This window comes from Suncus etruscus, chromosome X (assembly GCF_024139225.1).
Source record: "Suncus etruscus isolate mSunEtr1 chromosome X, mSunEtr1.pri.cur, whole genome shotgun sequence".
NCBI classification, from domain to species: domain Eukaryota; kingdom Metazoa; phylum Chordata; class Mammalia; order Eulipotyphla; family Soricidae; genus Suncus; species Suncus etruscus.
Genome location: NC_064868.1, coordinates 116,835,678 through 116,845,754, shown reverse-complemented (window position 1 = coordinate 116,845,754; position 10,077 = coordinate 116,835,678). Strand labels below are relative to the sequence as shown.

Sequence of the window (10,077 nt, the reverse complement as noted above, 5' to 3'; positions counted from 1 at the left end):
GAAGGGATATCATTCTGTTATTAGAGCTTCCTTCTCTTTTTGAGGGATGGGTGGATTGGGCCACATCTGGCACCTCAGGGCATATTCTTGGCTTTGTTCTCGGGGATCACTCCTATGGAGGCTCAAGGTGATACCTATGTGGTGCTGAGAAGCAAACTGGGGTCAGCTGACTGCAAGGCAAGAGCTACAATGCCTGTACCTTTCCAGTAAAGGTTCTTGCTTTCACACATGCAAGTCTTCTTGAAAAATCTTTTCAGAATGTTATCCACATGCCAGCTTTGGGCCTAGAAGGAGCTGCTCCTAGAACAACTTTGATACACTAAATGGGGCTCCAAGTTCATGATAACTCAGTTCTTAGCCATTCAAGATACTGGAGAACCAGCTTGGCAGAAAATGGGCCAAACCAAGAGATTGCTGTGGGATCCTTTGCCCTTGTATCTTGTAGCATTCTAGTGCTTGGAGCTGCCTGGCCACATCAGGAACCAGAGCTTTTATGGTAGTCCCTCAACACCATTCTCCTTGTACTTGTTTTTTGCCTGCCCTGACTTTTCCATATTCTTCTTATTCCTTCCATTTCTATCTCAGATTCCAGAGTCTATTTTGAAGAATCTCACTGGTCTGAGGGAATGAGGTCTCATCACCTGCAGTTGGCAGAGAACTCAGGAGAGTTAGTTATTTGTTTCAAACAGGGGCCGATTTCCTGTATCCCCTCCAGAAAACCTAGAACAAAGACCCAGAACACCTGAGCATTTGCAAGTGGAGTGGGGCTAGTAGAAAAGCAGAAGGAAGGCCTTCAAGAGCCAGAGACTTATCCCTGACATATTCTTTATCCAGTATTGAGAAATACTGAACCCTCAATGGCAGCAATGTTCTTTGGGAAACCAAGTATGGGATACTGATTCCTCTTGTCCCAAAGGTGTTGGGCTGAAAGCTTAGGCCAGCTCTGGGATTTCAACCTGACTTGATAGCCCCATAAGAAGAGAGCTATATTGTGCCCAGGTAAGACTATGTATCCCTTCTGATCTTTCTTCAGGGCTCTGGTGCACAGAGCCTTCTTTTGTTCTGCCCTTATCTGTATTGTCATATAAAATACTCCTTTTGGATGGGATGACAACTTTGAATGCAACTGTAGCTAGCTTCTAGATAAAGATAAATAGGACAAAACACCAACAAAAACAAAAACAAACAAAAACTCCCTTTTCCTGTATTCAGCCTTCCTTTGCTGACTCTGACTAAAATTCTTTTTTTTAATTTCAAAATTAAACATGAAAAAATGCAGTCAAAGTACAAAGAATATTTCTTTTTCCTCCAAATCATTTGAGAGAAAAATCAATACCACACCCCATGCCCTGGCTACATCACTAAGGCTTTGGTACAAATAGGCCTTTTTCTTCTTCTCCATGTTGAGCATTATGAATAAGAAATCACAATTTTCTGAAGTCAGAAAATCAACACTCAAGTCTAATAAGCAGGAATGGGATACTAATAGAGCTCATTCAGGTTTCCAAGCTGTCCCAAAATCTTTAATTTTTTTTAAATAAAAAAAAACACTGACTCTGGAATCTGGTGTGGCATTAAGTTGCCATGTGTCCTTGGTTTCCTCACTCCTACTAATAATAAGGGATAAAGGAAATGAGCCTGTGGAAGCAGACATAGAGAGTGCCTGGGCAACCATAGATATTAGGGTGTACGAAGTACTAGGCCTGGGTCTGCAGATTTCTTCCTGGCCCAAAATGATGGAGAGCAATGTGGGCATTGGCTATGGCCCCAAACTTGCTCTTTCCATAGGCTCTAGAAAGCCCCAATGACATCAGATCTCTGGCAAGGACCATCCATGGGGCTCACTGGGACATACAGTCAGAAATGCTCCTGAAAAGTGGATTTCACCCACTCCTTATCAACTCAGGTCTTTTGTTTATTTTTATTATGATAAGAATAATTATTATATTTAATCTCTATCAAGAAGATATTCTTGGGGGCTGGAGAGATAGCATGGAGGTAAGGCGTTTGCCTTGCATGCAGAAGGATGGTGGTTCAAATCCCGGCATCCCATATGGTCCCCCACGCCTGCCAGGAGCGATTTCTGAGCATAGAACCAGGAGTAACCCTGAGGGCTTCCGGGTGTGGCCCAAAAACCAAAAAGAAAAAAAGAAAAAAGAAGATACTCTTGGTCAGGCAGTGTACTAACTGCTTGAGTTCATTCTTCATTGCTCTGAATCCTCTCATTAAGCCTATCTTATAAATGAGGGTACTGAGGCAAAAGTAGATAAAAAGCTTAAAAATCACACAAGGGCTGAAGAAATAATATAGTAAATAAGGTGCTTGCCTTGCACATGGCCAACCTGAGCTCAATCTCCAGCATCCCATATGGTCCCTGAACCCACCAGGAGTGATTCCTGAGTGTAGAGCCAGGAGCAACCCTGAGCACTACCAGTTATGTCCCCAAAACAAAAACCCAAAACACAAAGCCACACAGATCACAAGGCCTCCAATGTCTACATGACTTAATTTACCCCATCCTTTTGTCTGCAGCCTTTTATTCCTCATGAAACTTCAATCTTCTTTCAGAGAAGCACTGAGCAAGTAGATTTGCAGTTTACCAGAAAGACTTTAACTCAAGGAAACTCAGAACTTCTCAAGTATCTGCTCCTACTCAGCCACACAGAAAATCAGCCAGGCAGTTACAAGGGTGGTGAAAACCTTTATAAAAAATTTCATCTCATGCTTAGAATGCTGAACAGAAAAGAAGGCCTAGTCGTTTTGCTTGATCATTTTACTTTTTATATTTTTAAACTCTTGAAGTGACAAGATAATAAATGCAAGCCCATGGACATTTGAAATATGGAATAATAAAAAAAATAATGCTGAAAGAAAAGCTGGGGAAGGGATTCTGAATTCTGAACAATCTGACAGGGCAGAGGCTGTAGCACCTTTGTACTTCTTGTGGTCTCCCTACAGAGATGTCAACAGAAACCCTCTGGGCCTCTGCCTCCTATTTTATCCCTGGGCATGGGGACTCTCCAGAGCTTATCTGCTCTCTATCTGCTGCAGCAGTGACATAGGACAGATCTCAGCAATCAGCCTTCTCCATAGGGGGTGACAGCAGCATATCAGATCTGGCTCTTTCTTCAGGGCCTTGGGGTTTGAGGAAGGAAAGTGCTTGAGTGTCCTAGTGTCTTGAAGGAAGGAACATGTCTCCTAGAGACAACCATCCTCTACAGTCACTGGCTTTGTGGCCTGTAGTGGCTGAATGAGAGCAGGAAAGTAGAGGCACCGAGGCTATTCCAGGGGAGAGAACCTGCTGACTAGGCCTCTGGCACTCAGAAAACTTGAGTTCATAGAATAGGGGGACTTATTTTGGTTCACAGGTAAAATAATTTCTTTTTAATTAAGTTAATGCAGAGATCGGGAACTCATTTATAGTGATTATTCAATAATTTAAAGAGACCCCTTTTCAGATGAGGCACTGCAAGATTTTCAGAAGAACCCCAAAGTGGCTAAGAACTCTGTCCTCAATTCCTAGCACTGTACGAGGCTTGCTGCTGATCTTCAATGGGTTTTTTTTTTTTTTTTTTGGTTTTTGGGTCACACCCGGCAGTGCTCAGGGGTTCCTCCTGGCTCTATGCTCAGAAATCGCTCCTGACAGGCTAGGGGGACCATATGGGATGCCGGGATTCAAACCACCATCCTTCTGCATGCAAGGCTAATGCCTTACCTCCATGCTATCTCTCCGGTCCTCTTCAACAGGTTTTTATGGGAAAGGAACACACACACACACACAGAGGGCAAGTGCATGTAGCAGGCACAGACTTGACCTGGGCAGCCACTGTCTCCCCATCCCAGCTCTGGAAGCGCTGGAGGGAGCAGAGGGAGATGAGGTAGATGAGATCAGAGTGCCACACACCTTGCAGAAGCTTCTAGAGCTGGACATACTTAGCACCTCTCCTGAGGTTGGCTCCTCTCTGGCCTGTGCTTACTAATGGCCAGACTACATGATAACTCGATGGTCTGTGACATACTGTGTGCCATAGGGAATGACAGGTGGCCTTGTAAGTTGTCTTGTTAACCAGTCTGATGCTGATAACCTCAGCCAAGGCCTGTATGATGTCAGCCTGGGCTGGTCTTCAGCTCTTGCTTCTCAGCTGCTGTGGGGTCACTGCCTAGATCCCTTGCCATGCTTCCTGTGTATCTTCCACATGATCTCATAAGCCTTACTGACCCTACATATAATTCACATTCACTGATCTTTTACATTTCCTAGAATGTTGTTTCATAACTTCCTATATTTTTCCTAACATAATTTTCTGCCACCAATGTCCCAGTTTCCTCCCGACCCTCTCCGCTGCTTGCCTCTATGGTAGATATTTTTCTTATCTTTCTCCCTCCCTCCCTCCATCCCTCCCCTCCTTCCTCTCTCCCTCTCCCACTCTTGCTTTTAGCCACCATGGTTTGCAATATTGTTGCTGAAGAGTTATCAGGCAAATCACTTTACCTCCTTTCAGCAAGAATTGGTTGCTTTTAGGCCAAGTGATTCTCAACATTTTTCTTCAAATAACAAACACTAAACTTAAAGTGTTTATTCACTAAGCTACTTATTACTAAGAGGCAGCAAGCACACAGCTACTATGTGTTAGCTGTCAATGTCTTCATTCTTTGTGTCGGTATTTATATGTTGGACAGATCATCCTTTAGCCAGTCTCTACCATAGTCGCCATTTCTTGATAAAAATTGAGGATAAAAGCATGAGATTGGGCCAGAGCCATAGCACAATGGTAGGGTTTTTGCGTTGGATGCCGCTGACACAGGATGGAAAATGGTTCGAATCCCAGCATCCATATAGTCCTTGAGCCTGACAGGGGTGATTTCTGAGCACAGAGCCAGGAGTAACCCCTGAGCGCCCTCAGGTGTGACCCCCCCAAAAAAAGACATGAGGTATTTTTTCTCACAGAGCCGAATATCTCTGTCTGGAAAATCTTTCTATGTCTCTATAATAATTTATTGGACACCAATTATCTATAGTTCCATAGTAAAATGTAAACTTAGATAAATGTTCTTTTATGACTTTGTTGTCTCTCTCTACCACCTGCATTATCTCTTGGCCCCCACGATAAGTTACATTGGCAAGACAGAATGATTCAAGTAAATACAGATCGAAATGCTCATTCTCTGCGTTTATGAACCAAAGGCAAATTTTAATTATTAAGAACTTGATGAATTCAGGGCAGGGTTTCAGTAACATGTAGCCAGTAGTGTAGAGAGCATAATGAAGTCATCATAGAAGAAGAGTGGTGATCTTTTCATGGGGGGATTCAGACATGTGCTCAATCGTTGGAAAGAGAAGAAAGGGGCAAATTCCATGTACATTCACGAATAGGAAAATTTTATGATTTCATCTCTCCTGACAGCTGCATAATATTCTATTGTGTATATGTACCACACTTTCTTTAACCATTCATCTGTTGAAGGGCATCTTGGTTGTTTCCAGAATCTGGATATAACCAAGATGCCCTTCAATAGATGAATGAGTGAAATAAGTTAGAGGGAGAGAGATAGACACAGAATAGTCTCACTGATCTCTGGTTTAAAGAAAAATTAAGGACATTGCTGTAATAATCCTCAGAGACAATAGAGATGAGGGCCTGAAGGACTGGCTCACAATATGAAGCTCACCATAAAGAGTGGTGATTGTAGTTAAGGAAATAACTACACTAACAACTATCATGACAATAGTAATGAGTGAGAGTAGAATGCCTGTCGCGAATATAGGCAGGGGTGGGGGAGGAGAGTGGGGGGCATTGGTGGTGGGAATGTTGCACTGGTAAAAGGGAGTGTTCTATTTATGACTAAAACCCAACTACAATCGTGCTTGTCACCATGGTGCTTAAAGATTTCATATAAAAAAGGAGCGAATTATTGGGAGCTCAGGAGCAAGTTTCAAAATTAGAAGGGTCATATAACAGCCTATTGCATGGCCAATGACCAGTTTCATATCATTTGGCACTTGAGTTCTCAGGAAAGCCAGCTTATGTTCTATTTGACCACTGAATCCATAGATGTCCTTGATTTCTTGAGCATTTGACTCATCTGAGACTGTAATAATCTTGTCTTTGGGGGCCATGACATGTCCAGCATGACTGATAGTCCAAACTGGGAAAAAAGTTTGCTGAAGAGTACAAGGCCTTGATAAATGGTGCATAAAAGGAACTAGAACCTGGATTACCAGTAATAATGAAAATAAGCAGTTTAGATTGGTTGCCACTTTGATCATTTTTGAGGTCAGTCCAGGGTTTCAACTCCACAACATAAAATGAATTCCTCATGCAGAGGAATTTCTTCCTCATTTTCTGGGTCCATTTCTGTTGGCCTAGAAAGTTGCAAGTTCTTAGTTACAGTCCAGGAAAAGCACTGACTAAAATTTTTATCTTTTGTGGAGGAGGAGAGCTCCCAAAGGAAGCTGGGGAAGGGTGGATACCATTGATTCTTGGCCACCTTTGCCAAGGTTCAACACAAGCACAGTGTTTTGGGACCTCCAGGACACATCTGGAGATGTTTGGGGAACCCTCTTCTGTTAAACCGCATGCATATTAACCACTAATTCTCTCCTGGCCCTTAAGTTCTAACCTTTTAAAGAGAATGCCAAGTCTAGAGAATTCTATGTAATAGCTCAAACCCAGAACCCAGAATCCAGGGTCAATCCTCCTTCCATTCTTGGGAATCCGTGGCAGATGTGCTTGTCATCAGGTTTCCCATTCGAACATCCCCTCTTGGCTTGAAGAAGTAAATGTACTCTTGTGTGCCCAGGGAAATCCTGGCAATTCTGAAGTTTGAGCCTAGGCCTCCGCTGTCTGTGATACACCACAGCCAACACCATACAATTATCAACATCATGAAAGGAAAAGAATGCAGCCCTGAGTCTGCTGTGAGCATCACAACTGAAAAGAAGTTTAAAAGCCATAGCTAAGAAAACTAACAGCTGTGAGTACCAATTAACTCCTGGTGAACACCACAAACAGAATTTGATTACTTTTTTTAGGGGGATAACATCCAGCAGTTCTCAGGGCCTACTTTGGCTTTTCACTCAGCGATCACTCCAGCCAGGCTTGGGGACCAATAGGATGCCAAGTATGGAAATTTTGGGATCCTTTTGTGCAAGGCAGATGCCCTACCTGCTGTACTATCACTTTGCCCCCCAAAACCATAATTTGTGCACCTCAACTAAGAGAGTGAGCCCCCAGAGACTATATATGCAAACATTTCAGCTGAGGACATACCCCTAAAAGTATCAGTAATAGTGCTTTAAATTTCTGGACAAATTCATTTGTTTAATATTGTCATCACTAAAGGAACACCCCAATGTAGCAAAATGGATAGCTAATAACAAGAGATTTCTTGTTAAACCTTCTGCCATTGTATTAATGACTTCATTGAAGAAACAATAATTTTCACAAATGTACTGGCTACTGTACTTTTTCTTTTTTTAAACCTTCTGTTCTTTTTTCTTTATTTTTTTCTTTCTATTTTTCAACAACTTTGCTTTCATTTATCTAGACACAAATATATTATGGTAAACTATGTGATGCATTTTCTTTTTTTTTCTTTTTTTTTTGGGGGGGGGGTTTGGGCCACACCCGGCATTGCTCAGGGGTTACTTCTGGCTGTCTGCTCAGAAATAGCTCCTAGCAGGCACGGGGACCATATGGGACACCGGGATTCGAACCAACCACCTTAGGTCCTGGATTGTCTGCTTGCAAGGCAAACACCACTGTGCTATCTCTCCGGGCCCATGATGCATTTTCTTTAAATAAAGTAAAAATTAAGAAAACCTAAGGAAAAATAATCTTGCAAATAAAATTTATTTTTAAAATAATAGTTTAATTTCAAATATACATGTTTCTAAAGCTACAAAAGTGGATATAACATTTTATACTATTTGTGTTTAGCAAACAGAATTAACTTGTGTTGTCTAAACAGAGAAAATAAATGACTTGATTTCACAAGTTTTTCTAAAAACAACATTTGGAATTATTTTTAGGGAAATTCAAATCAAGACAACAATGAGATATCATCTAACATCAGTGAAAATGGCACATATGAAAAATACTGGGAACAATCCCTTGGTGGAGATGTGATTAAAAAGGAACTCTCATTCACGGCTGGAGGGAATGCTGCCTGATCCAACCCCTTTGGAAAACAGTATGGCGGGATCTCACTAAACTCAAAATAGAGCTGCCATGTGGCCCAGCAATTCTACTTTTGGGTATCTGTTCTCAGAATAGAAAAACATTCATTCAAAAGGACATATGCATAAGCTTATTCACTTCAGCACTCAATACAATAGCTAAAATTTGGAGTCAACACATAGACTAAAACAAGAAAAAAATGTGTGAGGCACAAAGGAATGGAGAAAACATAGATTGCCATGCTTAAAACTCAGATGAGAGCACAAGAATGGCCTAAGACTGGACAGATGTCAGACAGGAAGACAGTCCTTTATATAAGCTTTTTTTTCAGTGACTTAACTTTCTTCCTCCAAAACAAGAACCAGTGACCATATTCTGCAAGAACCAGGTAGAGCGTAGTCTAAGCTTTTCAGGCCAGATGGCTTCCCTATTTTATATATATAACCTTCACCAGTGCAACATTCCCATCACCAATGTCCCAAGTGTCCCTCCTCCCCACCCCACCCCGGCCTGTGCTCTAGACAGGCTTTCTACTTCCCTCATTCAGTCACATTTTGTTATGATGGTTCTCAGCATAATTATTTCTCTAACTGTACCCATCACTCTCTGTAGTGAGCTTCATGTCGTGAGCTGAACCTTTCAGTCCTCTCTTTTGTCTTTAAGAATCATTGCACAAATGTCTTTTATTTTTCTCAAAACCCATAGATGAGTGAGACCATTCTGTGTGTCTCTCTCTCCCTCTGATTTATTTCACTCAGCATGATAGATTCCATGTACATCCATGTATAGGAAAATTTCATGACTTCATCTCTCCTGACTGCTGCATAATATTACATTGTATATATGCACCACAGTTTCTTTAGCCGTTCATCTATTGAGGGACATCTAGGCTGTTTCTAGAGTCTGGCTATTTTAAACAACACTGCAATGAATAATAGGTGTGAGGAAGGTACAACCATCTTACCTGCTGGAATATTTCTCTCTCCCTAGTTTGCATGCCTTAAATACTTTAGTATCTCTGACAAAACTTTATGGAAGTAAAAACGGAAGTAAAATTCTAAAAATACAATAAGGGTTTTTATTGGGGGCTGGAAAGATAGCACAGCTGTAGGTCGTTTGCCTTGCATGTTGTAGACCCAGGAGGGATTCAGTTTGATTCCTGTCATCCCATACTGTCCCTCGAGCCTGCCAGGAGTGATTTCTGAGTGCAGTCAGGAGTAACCCCTGAGCACCTCTCTGTGTGACCCCAAAAGCAATCTATCAATAAAGTTTTTTTTAAAAAATTAAAATACAATAAAATTTGAGTTAAAAGAAAAAGAACATAAGTAAAATCTTAAAGAGCTCCTAGGAAATCCCAAATAATTATTTGTTCCCCTTTTGGAAAGAGCGATCCATGTGGATTAGGTGTATTAGATATAAAGTTTTATGGAAAGCAGTATCACATAATAATAAATGTTAACATATATGAATAATAATGCATTCTAAAAGTATGCAGAACTTTCTAACTTTATAGAGTCTAATATGTTCTTCCAAATTTAGGATATTATTCCAGGAATTATATGCCATGTAATTCAACACATTTCCTTACCTATTGTAATTTAGAAAAATATTTACCTTTGATCATTTGATAGCTTTTTACCATTTACAAAATTGTTTTAAAAACTAGTGTTCAGACAAGTTTGTAGGAAAAGTCTGACAAATACTTCAGAATACAGACTTTCTGTGGAATATAAGAGGAACATTAGCAGAGATTATGGAAAAAAACTGATTTCTTAAAATAGTAGGAGATGGAGATTTTCTACATGGGACCAAATTTGCTAGGGTTAAACATAATGAAGATTCCCCAGGCAAAGAACCACAGCCTTATACTTTTATCCTTTATCGAAAATGAACGACT

General features: G+C 41.0%; 1 pseudogene; it reads right to left on the bottom strand.

Moving 5' to 3' along the window:
- Positions 1 to 4,665: 4,665 nt before the first annotated feature.
- On the bottom strand, positions 4,666 to 6,354 carry LOC125999531 (lipid droplet-associated hydrolase-like; annotated as a pseudogene).
- Positions 6,355 to 10,077: the final 3,723 nt, after the last annotated feature.